This window comes from Cyanistes caeruleus, chromosome 10, assembly GCF_971803275.1.
Source record: "Cyanistes caeruleus chromosome 10, bCyaCae1.hap1.1, whole genome shotgun sequence".
Lineage (NCBI taxonomy): Eukaryota > Metazoa > Chordata > Aves > Passeriformes > Paridae > Cyanistes > Cyanistes caeruleus.
Genome location: NC_141710.1, coordinates 17948053 through 17961972, shown reverse-complemented (window position 1 = coordinate 17961972; position 13920 = coordinate 17948053). Strand labels below are relative to the sequence as shown.

General features: G+C 35.5%; 2 long non-coding RNA genes across 5 annotated transcripts in view; one reads left to right on the top strand and one right to left on the bottom strand.

Annotated features, from left to right (window-relative positions):
* Positions 1–13920, top strand: part of LOC111933369 (uncharacterized) — a 274768-nt gene that overhangs the window by 60759 nt on the left and 200089 nt on the right. The gene's annotated exons all lie outside the window — the stretch shown is intronic.
* Positions 3412–3730, bottom strand: LOC147651344 (uncharacterized). The gene is made up of 2 exons (XR_015274553.1): positions 3640–3730; positions 3412–3541 (listed from the first exon to the last, which is right to left on the bottom strand). It is a non-coding gene; the product is annotated as an uncharacterized LOC147651344 (long non-coding RNA).

Here is a 13920-nt window from a genome sequence, read left to right as displayed (position 1 = left end):
TGTGTAATTAGTTCATTCAGTAATTCACAGAATTATGAATGCCTGGGAAAAAACATAATTTCAGTGTAGGACCAGTTTTCGCAGGTTCTGCATTTAGTCCTAATAAAAGATCAGAAGTGGTTGTCCCTACTGCCTGCTCTCTGTGCTCACTGTAGTCAATAACTACTGATTTTTGCTGGTGAACTAAGACATGAAAATTACCTTGATCCTCTTTTAGTGAAAAAAGGTGACAGATTCAATCAGTCACTAGATCTCTTGAAATTAGAAACACTTCCTTTTGCACAAGAGTAAGAACAGAAAAAAATATTGTTAATTTCACTCAAGTAACATTTGTCTCTTTACACCCTTGCCTTCAGCACATGATTTTCTATCAAAATTTCTGATTTTAATTTAATAAAATGCAAATGTGCATCATGTTGAATATGAGAAAAGTTCCTTTTAGTGCAGAAGAGTGAAGACATGACGGCAATGAGTATAAAATATGTTTGTGCTGTTTGGTATGCTTGTGTGTAGGGTATTTGCAGCTTGGGAAAAGTACTGATAATAGCATTATTATATTTTTTAATAAGGTTTCAAAAGAATCCAAAGTAGTTTCTAATGGAAATATTTCTGCAGCTCTCAGCCTAATACAGTATAGGAGCCATGGACACATGTCATCCAGGAAACCCTGAAGAGATCCAGTTTCCTTCTCTCATAGCTATTGATTCATATTCATGAGTGAAATGCTGTATTTCTTGAATCCAACATCTCATTCTGTCATGTCAGATTTGTTTCTGGACTTCACAGATTAGATCAAATCTAATTTTCTTTGGATTTTAAGGGTCACATTTTGAGATACAAGTTACTGTTCACACAGGAGTTGAATCTGGGTTTATAAAGAAATCAACCTGGTAAAACCTTGCTTCCAAGCCAGAGGCAGCATCTGCTGCACAACCATTTTATACTCCTGTTCCCACCGATGTTTCTGTCATTACAATCCTGGCCAAGCCAGACCAGACTCAAAGGACCTCAGTCTGGGGCTTTCTCACCCTTCCCCTTCCTTTTATTGTTTTAATAATAATCTTTGAAAGCCACGCCTAGGACTTTCTACTGGAGATTTAACTGGAAATATGAATGACAAATGATGTACAGGGCAGCTCATCCCCTGGTGGGGGATGGAGTAAGGGAAAAAATAGATCATGGGTGGAGAGTAGGAGATGCAAATGAAGTGGTGAAATAGCAGAAAAAAAAATTGTTTTGTTAAGATAAATATTGATGCTTATATTTATCAGTTTTCTTTTAGTACTAGAAAGCATTCCTTGTTTTAAAAGAATGAACTTTTGTGAAACACCCAGGTTTGGAAAATGTACTCTAGAAAAATCTGGTAGTATGAACATTTATTACCAGAAGAGAGATCTAGGACAAAACCCAAAGATAATTGTGTATGCTAATGAAAGAGGCCAAAAAAATGAAAAGAATACATTTTTTCAAGATCCTAAGGTTCTTTCTTAATTAAATATATGATTGCAAATATAACAAGTGCTAAATTTCTCCCCCATATAATTAATTTAACTTCAGTCGCATAAAAGGTTTGCGTGATATTTGACTCCTTGGAGTGAATAAACAGATCTCTATTTGAACAAGAGGCTCTTGGAACCTATTTTTAACCAAAGTCATTGTTTTCAGATATAGCAGATTCACACAGTATCACATCACTGTGCTCATTCTTTATCAGCATCTGCAATTCAGTGTCTGGCATCTGCCTTTGTGGGTCCTTTAGCAATTCATAAGTAGTTTTGCCTTGTTCTAGGAAGCTCTTTGACATCTGTGGAATTGGCATGGGTGGGGTAGTTGGGTTTTTTGAAGTCTGTACAGTTGGGCATAATTTTGCAGCCATGTACATTTGTATGTTCTTGATTTTGAAAGCTGTGACTGAGTGGGCAATTTTCACCATAATGCTTGAAAGGGATCAACAATTAAAATCATCATTTATCAGATCAAGTATTTTTTTTTTTATTTTTAGGAATGAGATTTTCCTGCTATCAGAGTAAACTGATTAGAGTCTTTAAAAATGAAAGATTTACAAATGGGTCTGTCTTAGAAGACTAAAACTTGTAGGCACATGAGAAGTAAAATCAGAATTTATTCCTTCTACTCTTAGCAAAAAATTCTGTGTAATTCATGAGTATCAGTGCAAAAGAAAAATGTAATAATTATGCATTCAGTGTAATATCATTCCTTATTTATGCTAGTGTTGAATTAATAATGTAATGGCCAATATTATAGAGATGAATCTGCATGATGTGTGGTACTAGGAAGAAAACCAGAATTATTTTAGGTTGGTTTTCAGGTGATTGATTTGGGGTTTTGATGTTTGTTTTTTTTTTTCCCCTGCATACATTGAAGCAAGCTATTTAATAATAACAATGATATAATAAAAAACTAGTAAGAGTAATTTTAATTTATTTCTATGGCTTTTATTATTTACTTAATATTCCATGGTATATTGTGGGACTTCTGTGTTAGTGATACCATATTGAAATATGTTTTGTCTATCAGCTAGAGATGATTATAAAGCTATTTTTAAAAGAATCTTTTTAGAGGATTAGAGTTAATTGTGTCTACAATGTAGTGATCTGGCTCCCCCTAGTGTAGTGAAAAATCCCCCAAAGATTTAATCAAGCATTTAATGAATTTATGAAACTGGAAAATGTATTTTTGTGAGACATATAAAATAACAAACTCATTCCATTCTAAAAACATCACTATAGTTTTTGGACATGAAGAGAAAAAAAATCTTTTTTTTCTGAGTAAATTTTACAGCAGTTTTTTGAGTGAAATGAAATGTGTTTTGTTTCTAAAATTAATTTTTCAGAAATTTTTTAGTAGGAAATAAAGCTTCTGACACATTTCTTCAAACTCTAGGATGTGTTACTGAGTTCTGGAAATGACTGCAAATTTGCCAACTTCCTGTCCTCTCGGGAGAAGATTTGTGTGAAACAGAAATGTTTAGAGCAGCTCTTTCTAAAATGAAAGTGTTTGGTGAAATCCTCTTTCTTTTTGTAGCGGTTACACTCTATGCATCTAATGAAATCATAAACGGAAAATTATAGCTTCATTCGAGGGAATGTGAAGCCTTACTCCAACAGATGGCATCAAAACACCGGGCTGAACTGTATGATTGCTGATTGTTAATTGCTTCTGTAAAACAATCCTTTTAAACAGAGTAATACATTTTATCATACAGATTATAGTTCTACACATTTTAGTTTTTCAATATGTGTTAACATTTTCTCCTCCAGTGTAAGATTTAGTGTTTGCATAATTATCGGATTAAACAACAGTGACTCATTTTTATTTTTTTTTTGAGAAATGAGGACAAGAAGATAGAGAATTATGAATCACAATTTCTGTTTATTCAGAAATGCTAAATTACTGTACAAGTATAAGCTTTTATTACGCACAAAGCAAACGGAGCAAGATGCCCTGAAGTGCAAAAACATTTACCTAGTCCAGCATTCTTCACTCGAGAAACTCCCCGTGACGTTAGTGGGAGCCTTGGCTGTGTAAGGAAAGCAGAGTGCAAAAAGATACTGTACAATATCCATTAATCATTATGAAATCAATACCCCTGATTATCCATTTGTATTGTTCTTGTACCGTAAGGACTGGATATTTTACGCCAAGCTAAATGAACGGGGAAATTCTCTGAGATGGCTTGGTTAGTCCATCAGCAATGATATGAGGAATTACACGAGAGTTTGTTTCGTGGAGTTGTTCTCCTGTTTCTAATGTAGTCAGCCCGAGAGTGTTGCAGAGATAGCAGGCTCATGTTTGAGGAGTCTGGAGGTTTGCACTTTCCTGGTGCTGTCTACCCTTGAGGCAGGGGGAGAGTTGTGTGGTTCTGCTGGAGGATTTTATCCCATTCACCAGGTGTGATCCAGGCTGGGGTGCTCTGTTTGCTCATACAGGACTCTTGTGATCTCATCTGGGTGAGTGTTGCTTTTTCCCTCAGTGTAATGGAGGTAGCTAGAACGAGAAAAAATTAGGCTTGGAAAATAAATTAAGAAATAACTGTGCATATTTTCAGAACTTGTGCTCCAGACTGTCTTTTGTTGCAATATTATGTTATTATATGTTCTACAATGCCTATTATATATAGAATGTGTAATTATATTAATGTCATAACTATATTGTAATCAGCATGCAGCTGGATGCTAAATGGAATATCAGGCCTGCAATAGCATGCCATTAATTGGCCTTCGTGACAACCTGTGACAAAAAGGGGCGTGTGATGATGGTGTCCTGCAATCTGCTTTAGCTCAGTGGATCAAGAGGGGCTGTGGTAGAAAGAAACACTCTTACGTCAAAGTGCTGCTGGTTTATGTTTCTGTTTTGGGTTCAACAGAAATGAAAAAGATTTTCCTCTTCTACAGTGAAATTGTCTGTGGGAGACAAATTTGTGATCTAATGGTTCTAGAAAGGTGGGAAAATGCAAATCCATCCATCGACCTTCATCCTTCACCAGCACACCCTAAAGACCTTTGCATAAACCAGTAAATGGACAACAGGCGATTCCTGTGGAGTTTTAGTATCTTTAGCTTATTTGAAGGTGTTTGTGAGATCAGGAAATACCTGGCTGAATAAATGAGTAAATGTAAGTTGGCCTGTCCTTAGCAGTCTGAAGATAATTTTTCTGAACAGTTTAGGGACCACCTGGTATGGAGTGTTGACATAGGTGTGACAGGGATATGGTTCAACCAGCTCCTCATTCCTTCCCTAGGTTACTCCTGAAATGACACAGGAAATTGAAGCCACTTGAAGAGAGTCAATAAGCTGGAAGCAATAAGTTTGTCTAGACCAATTTAGGAAGTCCTTTATCTGTTCCTGGAGTATGTTTGAGTACTCTACAAAAGCTTTTTCCATAATGCTAGAAGAGAACAATAAAAAAGAGAGAATTTTTCAACGCACTCTTGTGGTAAAATACATCTATATTTTACCATAAGACACTGTTACTGGGTAAACTGAGGCAAGGGTTAATGGCTTGGTTTTCAAGAGGGTTTAATTCCTACATCTTCCATTGAAATGGGATTGCTAAGTGACAAAAGAACAAAATGTATCTATATGGCTCTGAGAATACAGCAGTCTCTAGTCTGAGTCTTGTGCTTTTATATTAGTGCCGTAATTCATTTCTCTAAAAATTTTACTTAAAAACCTTTCATTCTACCATGTAATGCAGCATAAATCCTTGTAAAGGATTTGCTGGTTTCCAGGTAATATGGAATGGTCCACATCAACTTCATGCCAATGAAGGAGAGACTGGATTAGCCAGTGTAACAGTCCATTATGGAAGCTGTTGGTTTTGGAGTTGACTGGTGCATTAATGTTTGTGTATGGAGTTAAATGTCTGAATCTTTTATAAGAAATCTGGTTTTTGAAAGGTTGAGGAATAAGTAGATACTAAGCATTTCTGAAGTCAGGCCATATACTGTAGTGAAAGAATAAGGATTTTGCAGTCAAAACGAAAAATGGTGGGAATAAAACCAAATCCAAATTAAGCTGCATTCTGTTTTCATGTTCTAAAGATAAAAAACAATTTACTTATTCAGACATGGAATAAATAAATTGTTGTACACTGACACTGACTGTGTTTATATATTGCATATATATTCATTAGTAGAGCCATCTGTTGTCGCATCCATAGGACCTGTGTGTACTGACCTAGTGGAGATACAGTTAAGCTGATGTTGGCTGAATTGTCAAAATTTAAAAAAATAGAAATTAAAGAAACCAAACAACCCCACAAAGAAATTCATTACTTGTCCCTGATGTTGCTTATGCTGGTAAAAGAGATGATAGCACAAGTGAAGGCTCTTTTGTATTTTTTACACTTTTTTAAGCAAATTAATTATTTCATATGTAAAATCACAAAACTGTCATATTAAACAAGGTGTTACTAAATAATTTTGGATGCTCATTCATAGTGGAATAATCTATTAGCATTGCAGAAAGGATTCATAATTAACAAGGCTGCAGAGGTAGGCCTGCCTGCTGGGCTGTAAGGAATTGTGGAAATAGGCTGTTCCACTGATTGTCATGAAAAGTGATTTTCCCAAGAATACAGTATAAAATCAGAACTGTGGAAAATATGTATTGAAACTAGATAATATTTTTAAAAGCAGTGAGATTTATTTCTTTTACTGACTTTGATTAATTCAGAGCAGGTCTTTTCTGTACATCATGTTCCTATGTTATGTTCTATGCATTATATATTGACAGTTTAAATCTGTCTTCAGTCTGGTGATACTTCCCTAATTTAGGATCTTCAGTAAAATCTGTTTAATTTTTGCTTTTGATGAAGCTAAAATCACTGAGAAATTGGAAGAGGGCAGAATGCAGGCTGGGAGTTGGCGTGTGGAGACCCAGGGAAGCTCCTTTTTCCTTCACTAAAGAAGTCCTTGTGCACTCATGATGTGGCCAAGATGAGTGGTCTTGTCTTAAGAAATTAAAGACCAACATTCTTTGTATTATCATTAATAATAATAACAATAATTACAATAACTCTATTCTACACTATTTTTATTCAGGAGGTCTCCAGTGTTAGAAAGGGCTATGTTTCATTATGAAATTATTTTTAAGAAGTTACTTTTTCTGTCTCTAATCTTTAGGGATTTGGGGTTTTCTTTTGTTTACTTTTTAAAAGCTGCCTTAATGAGGTTGTTTTATAGCATAATTTTCAGCTTTTCTTAAATAGCGTTAGCTAGACTATTCTTTTCCAATTTCCTATCTGTTAATGCAGCTTTTTTTTTCTTTTACCAAATTTTAACAGGACTCCATAGCACTGTTATTAGGATGTCACACACAAAAAAAAATGCCAGTGATGTTTTGAGCGTGGGTTTTTCATTGTGTTTATTTTTAAATACATTTCATGAGGCTCCCTGGACAGAATCAAATAAATGAATCCTGCAAACATCTTCATTATGGTGTAGCTAGAAAAGAAAGGAAGCTGAATTAGGACTGTATTCTTAGCATAGTTCATAATAAGCGTTATCTTTATGACAAGCTTAAAGAACATAAATTGCTGAATCCCTAACAAAAAGCATTTGAAACAATTGGCTAATTAGGAAGAGGGGGAGAAAGAGCAGTATTTGTTTTCCTTTGCAGTCTGGATAAATAACGCTTAACATGAATACATAACTTATTTTGAATGATCTGTTGTGTCAGTATCTGGCACGTCTTTTTCAGTGACAACAATTAAGGATACGTGTAAATGGAAATGCAGACTATCTGTCATTGTCCATTTCCTGGTAGTGAAGCATGCAGTCTGCCTCCCAGCAAGATCATTTTGCCAGGATGTGAGTGAGCTGGTCACAAAATGCATAGTTGATTATCTCATCGAAACACACTAATCCTGGCAAAGCTACCCACTATAGAAGACCCATTGTTTGTAATAGGTCAGTTGTTACACGGCTTTCAAACCTGACTTTGGATATACATTTTATATATTTACTTACGGAAGCAAAATGATATGTCACAATGAAATCCAAACTTGAGAGAAGAAGATATATTAATCAGGATATTGCTGGAAAAGAAAGGAAAATACATTCTCTCCAGAAAGAGGAGCTGAGGCAGCCACGAACACACATTATTTGGCTCAGTACAGGAACAACTGAAATTATATGGCCCAGACTATAGAAGAAATCTGACTGGAAGATCTTAACAATGTCTTTGAATATTTAATTGAAGACAGAGTTCAGCCCAGAATGCATGTGAAGAACACTAATAAACATCTGTTATATAGTAATAATGGAATTAGATTATAGAGGAAAATATCACAATTCAGTATTTCTTAAACCAAAAAAAGTGGTGTTAGAAATTTGACAGTTTCTTTAGTGCTGCTCTATTGGCAGCAAAGTAGAGATTTCTAGTGAAATGTTAAAAGCAATATACATATAATGACAGCTATAGTTTTTCTATCACAGGTTCAAAAAAACCTGTATAAACTAAAGAGTTTAAAAATTAATTATAGGTAAAATTTTATGTTTTTCATGTAGCTGTTAGTGTATAAATGTGGAGGAAAAATATTTTCCAATTATAACATGAAAAAATATCAGCTCTAAGTTAGAGAATACTGGAAGTACCTATTAAATTTTGGGTTCAAGCAATTTTGTACTATCCTTCCACTACTTTCCAGTCTGTAATAGCTCTCTTCCAAGAATTCATAGAAATTGTAACAGTTTCCTAATTAAATCTTTTACATGTTTTCATAATTTAGGTTTAACTAGAGGATACTCACAAATATGATTTTGAAGAATATAAAAATATAAAAATATAAAAAGGGTTAGATTATGTGAAAAATATATAGAGGGTAGAAGGGAACAAACTTGTACAGAGAAAAAAGTTTTGTAAAGTTCAAACGATATTATTTAAATTTATGAACTTTCACGTAACAAAAATCAGAAATCTGTGGGTTTTTCCTGTTCGTTAAACTCCAATAATCCTCACAGGGAGAAGCCATCTTGCAGGACATGGTGTGCAACTTCTTTGAGGAGATGCAATGAAATAAAAAACCTAAACCTGACCAGGGACTTTCAGTCCCAAATGACCTTGCCTTACACACATCTTGTGAGCTTTCTGTGGAGGATCTTCCTCTGAAGTTGTCTTGCCTCTTTGTCCAAGATCCTTTTTCCTCGTGGTTTATTTTATTCCAGCAGCATCTGAAATCTTGTGTAAATTCTGAGTGGCCACACCCTACATAGACCAATGAGAGTTTCTAAGGTCTAAAATTAAAGCAAAGCTTAAATTTATTAACACATATGAAGTCAAGGCCCTTCAGAGAAATTTGGCCTAGACAATGACTGCTCCTTAGGAGAATATATGCTTTTCTACTGTCACTTTTAGATCTCTTGAAACAGTAAGAAGCATGCAACACACTCCATGAATATCCTGAATGTCCTCTGCCCCCAGGCTGCTGTCTGGCCTGAATGACACCTGTCCTTCCCCACGATTGAAAAAGGGGAAAAAGTCATGATTGTCCCTGTCACCTCATGGTGGATGTAACTGCTAGACACAGCTCTGCACAGGGGGTTGGAAATCCCAGCTTCAGGCTCATAAAGGGTGCCTTCACTGCCTAGCTTGTTTATGTATGCTCTATTTTGAATAAGAACAGACTGATAAACATGCTTATTACTTTCACAGCATCTTCTTTCTTGGGCTCTCTCCGCATTTTATAAATTCAAATGAATAATCCTCACATTATAAATAACAAAGCAAGAAGCTGATTCCAGATGTCTTGATGTGAACCTCTTAGGAAACTGTAGCTTGGTTTACTGTTGTGTTGTGATGCTGCCTCTCCACATCTTCATGTCCTTTGACACTTGTTGGCTAAACTCACTCAGATTTGAAAGCAGTGTGGCAGTATCAAATATGTGTATTCCTGGAAGTTTTGTGAAAGTTGGTGGCAGGGCAAATCCATTCAGACTGATTTAAAAGCTGGGCAGATTGTGAGCTTTCACAGCCTTTTGGGCAGTAAGTGGCCAGCCAGTGGACGTGCTCTGCTTTCTAGTAGTCATGGCACATGCTCTTTCCTGCCTCCTGGGAATGCCCTTCAAGAGTTTGAGGGAACTTGGATTGCCATAATGGAAGCCATCTATAGCAAAATAAAAAAAAGAAATCTTAAGGAAAAAGAATAAGTTACTCCATGTGCAAGGAAACTACATAAATTACAGTGTACATGCTGATGTGGTGCTGAATACAACACATTCCAAAATACCTGCTATTTCCAGGAAAGCTGATATTCTACTGTGTACCTCCAGTGTAATTGATAATGCTACTTTTCTACATACATAAGTTTTAATCAATGTAAATTAAAAATTTCTAGTTAAACTCCATTTTTCAATAGCCTAATATTCAATAGGGATTAAAAAGGAAGATACTTGTTATTGTAGTAAAATCTTCCTCCCCAAAATACCCCTAAAGAGTAAGATACTATCTTGTAAATAGGAATCAGTTTTCTTCAGAATGTTTCCCAAGTAACAATTTTTAAAGAAAAATCATGTTTTAATTTTTGCTGTTTCATGCTATATCTTCATGTTGTTTCACATTTTTAAATCAGTTTATTTCATAAAATTGCCGATGGAAAAAAAAAGAAACCTTATATTTCTGCCGTTGCTGTCATGATAGACACTATGAAGGCTTTATTAGGTTGGCCTGGAAAGTCAGTCAGAAATACATGGAAAGCAAAGAGATCTCATTAATGCTGTTGCAGTAATGAGATGAGCTCGAGGTATAAAGTTTACATGTGGATTTTCATAGAAGTACATGGATCTGATTTGGTTTGAAACTGGGTGCATTCATCTATGTGTTCTCAAGGTATGTGCATTTAGTATGATTTCAACTTCCTGATGTTGAAGTGGTTTGATGAGAGTGTAATTAAACTAAAAATCCCTGCTTATATATGTGATGAAATATTTTCAAAAAGAAAATTAATTGAAAGGAAATTGTGGCTGTTATTTGGAAACCATTTTTAAGGAAGACCTTTCATTATCTTCTCATGAGTTGTATAAATAAATTTCAGGGACATGTGAAGCTCTCTAAGATGACCTTAACATTGTTTGATTTGTCTGGACAACTTAAATGAAAACTGAACCAATATATTGAAAAACAGATTTAAAACTAAAAATGAAAAGCTTGCATAGAGTGCAAAGGATATGACTAAATATGAAGACAACTTGAGGCTTTAAAATCAAGCAGTTTGAATTCTGGTACTTATTTGTGGTGTCATATTTGGAAAAGTCCTACTGAACTTGATAGAAAAGTAAAAAGTAATTAATTTTAAAAATCAAATAATAGATAAACATTCAAGGCTTATCATACTTTATAGATACAGGACCATTTTAAGTCAATCTGTAATCATGACAAGATTTACATGTGACCTGTTCCTTTCAAATTGAAATATAGGAAGTCAGTTATGCCATAATATAGCAAGAGATTTGTTGTACAAAATGAAAGAAACAACTGACTCATTTTAATAATCCATATAGATTTGAACATAAAATTGTGTTTTATTAGGTCATGCCTAATTTTTCTCATTCTTAATTTTAATTATGAATACTTCAGAAGAGAGACCTCCCAGCAACTATAGGCACTATATTTTGTGGCCAGAGAAAAGATGATTTCAGTGGAAGCTGGATTAGGCCAGCAGAAATGTGCTGACAGGTATTTTTTGCTGCAGGTTGGAAGTTACATAATACCAATAATAATACCAATTCCTGTGTTTGAACAGCCTCAGCAGTAATTTATGTGGTACAGGACTGTGCTCCTCACGCTGCTGTTCCTCATGTGGAGTTCCAGCAGTAACTTTAGATAATGTCACATGCTGCGTAAATGCAACAAAATATTACTGCACAAGCAAAGACTCATAAGAACTCTGACAGTAACAGCATTATACTCTTTGCTCTTAGAAAAGATTGTGGGTTTGCAGATTTGCCCTAGAGCAGAAGCGTTCTGAATTCCCTGGTTTACTACTATGCAATATGATGCATTTTCCAGTCATCTTTGTGATTAAAGATGTCAAAAAGTATGTGTAGATAAGCAGACTTTTTTTGAAAGGTGAGTTGGTTCCTATTTTATTGATTATGGAATGTCTACTGATTCTAAAATGTAACTGGAAACACCTGCAAAACCCAAATTATCTAAAGGGGAATGAAAATAATGCTGATTTCTGGAGAAGGTCTTTCTCACCCCCCAGTTTGGCATGGAGCTCTTTAAAATCTTGGAGTCATAAATCATTTAGGTTGGAAAAACCTTTGTTAAAATAACTCTTTCATGAAGGTTATTCTTAGTATGAAATTATTTCCATGAAAAAACTTTCTGGCCAGCTGTCAGCACAAAACCTATTTCAGAATAAGTATTAGAGCTCTCCAAAATTTTTTGCATTTTCCTCTGTCATCTGTGTAGTAGTTGCTTACAGTTAGTTGAGGGATGTTATAAAAGCAGTTCTTTTCTCTTTAATTGATATCAAGCTCAGTTCACTAATTAGTGAAAATAAAATGTCTTTTGATAAAATGGTATTTGAAATAAAAAAGCTAAATACTTTTATATGTTTTGTAGTCTCATAGGAAAAGTAAACAGAACCATGTTCACATCCAAGATCCTAAAGACTTTATGCTGATAGTTTCAGTGATATTCTAACTTAATGACTTTGCAGCCAATGTATTAGTTGGATCCTAAAGATCAGGAGCAAGTTTGTCAAGGCAAAAATTCTGCAGATTGTCCTCTTCTGGAGCAGAAGTTTCTGATTTGGCATTGATTCACTGGACCTACAGCCCTGGTACTATTGCTCTGCTGCAGGAATTAATGTCTGGAATTTCTGAATGCAATATCTGTATATGAAGAAATGTTCCTATTTGGGTTTTTTCCTTCTTCACAGTGTGAAGCATATTGTTATTAGATTGACAGTCCTGCATCTGTTTCTGGGAGCTGTTAGGGCTGAACCACAGCGTGTGCATTTAGGGCCATGTTGTTGTACAGTAGCTTTTATGGGAGATCAATGAGGCTAAAAGCTATTCCTATGAGAAACATTATCTACTTTGCTGCTTATGCTGGGTATAAGACACCAGCTTGTTCTGGCTGCAGCAGCACCAGTAAATGCTTTCTGGCTGTCTGCTGCTTGAACATCTGGTCTAACCTGTGAATTACACTGCTTGGCCAAGCTCTGTGTTATCTAACCCCTGGGGCACTAATTCCCCATGTGTCTCGTGAGGAAGATGATGTATTTCATGAGACCAGGGCCAGTGGCAGTAGATCACTGCAGCAATGAGAAAAGGCAGGTTGGTGAGCAGTGCTTTTCCAGCTGCTCTGAAGCAACAGGAAGGATCTGTGTGATGTAGTCCATACACATTGACTGAAGCCATGAAACCTTAAATTGGAAGAAAAGAATTGGAAGTTATGCCATAAGTTGCAATATGTTTCTTGTTCTACTAAACAGTGTTATTGATGTTTGCACTGAGTGCATGGTAACTGTATACTGCCTGTAGTAATTGGTGGTGGTTACTGATAGCCTGAAAAGAGAATAGAATTTTTGAAAAATTCTAACCTATTTCATCAGCAAGCTGTTTTTGAAAGATTCAGAAGGCTTGGTGGCTTCTTCAGAAGGGTTTGAGATAATGCAGGATATACCAATATCATAGGTAGACGTCTCATATATGACATCAACTAACCAGTAACAGCTCAGATTTGAATAGAAATTAATTGTGTTTAGAGTATGGGTAAAAATGAGATAGAAATTCTATTGCACTCTCCTAGTGAGGGAGAGGGGAAAAAATACAGATATGCTGAGGCAGAAAGAAAGGGGAGTCTGAGACTTCCTTGGAGCTTCCTCCAGTAACCCAAAGGACCTTAAAAGTTTTTCAGAGAGATGGGACCCACCATGCACGAAGGTACATGTGGAAAACTGGGAAGAGACTTGACGTGCTCATGCCAGTTGTCTGCCACCCTGGCAGTAACTGTACCAACAAAAAAACACTATTGGTACCTTTCCTGGCAGTAATGATCTTGCAATGGCATTGATAGCAAATGTTCCAGCAAAGTGCTGTAAATCAAACATTTCTGTTGCTCAGACTCATGTTTCAGTCAAAGTTCTCAAGAGCCTGATTTCACTGTTATTTGGCATTAAACTTCTTTTACAGCTATTTTTTCTACATAATCAGCTAATTGGATATGTATGCTGTAAATTCGGGCAGAAATCTGTGGGTGCCCGCATCTGTATCAGTGTGTGTATATCAGAGAATGTTTAATGGGTCTATAATTGAATCTAAGTAGTAAGAGACTTTTAAAAAATATTGCTTAATGTTTCTATACTAATGGGATAAATGTCATATTTTAACTATTGCTCTGTATCAAATCTATTATGCACAGTATTCAATAATTCCCCAAATCTTG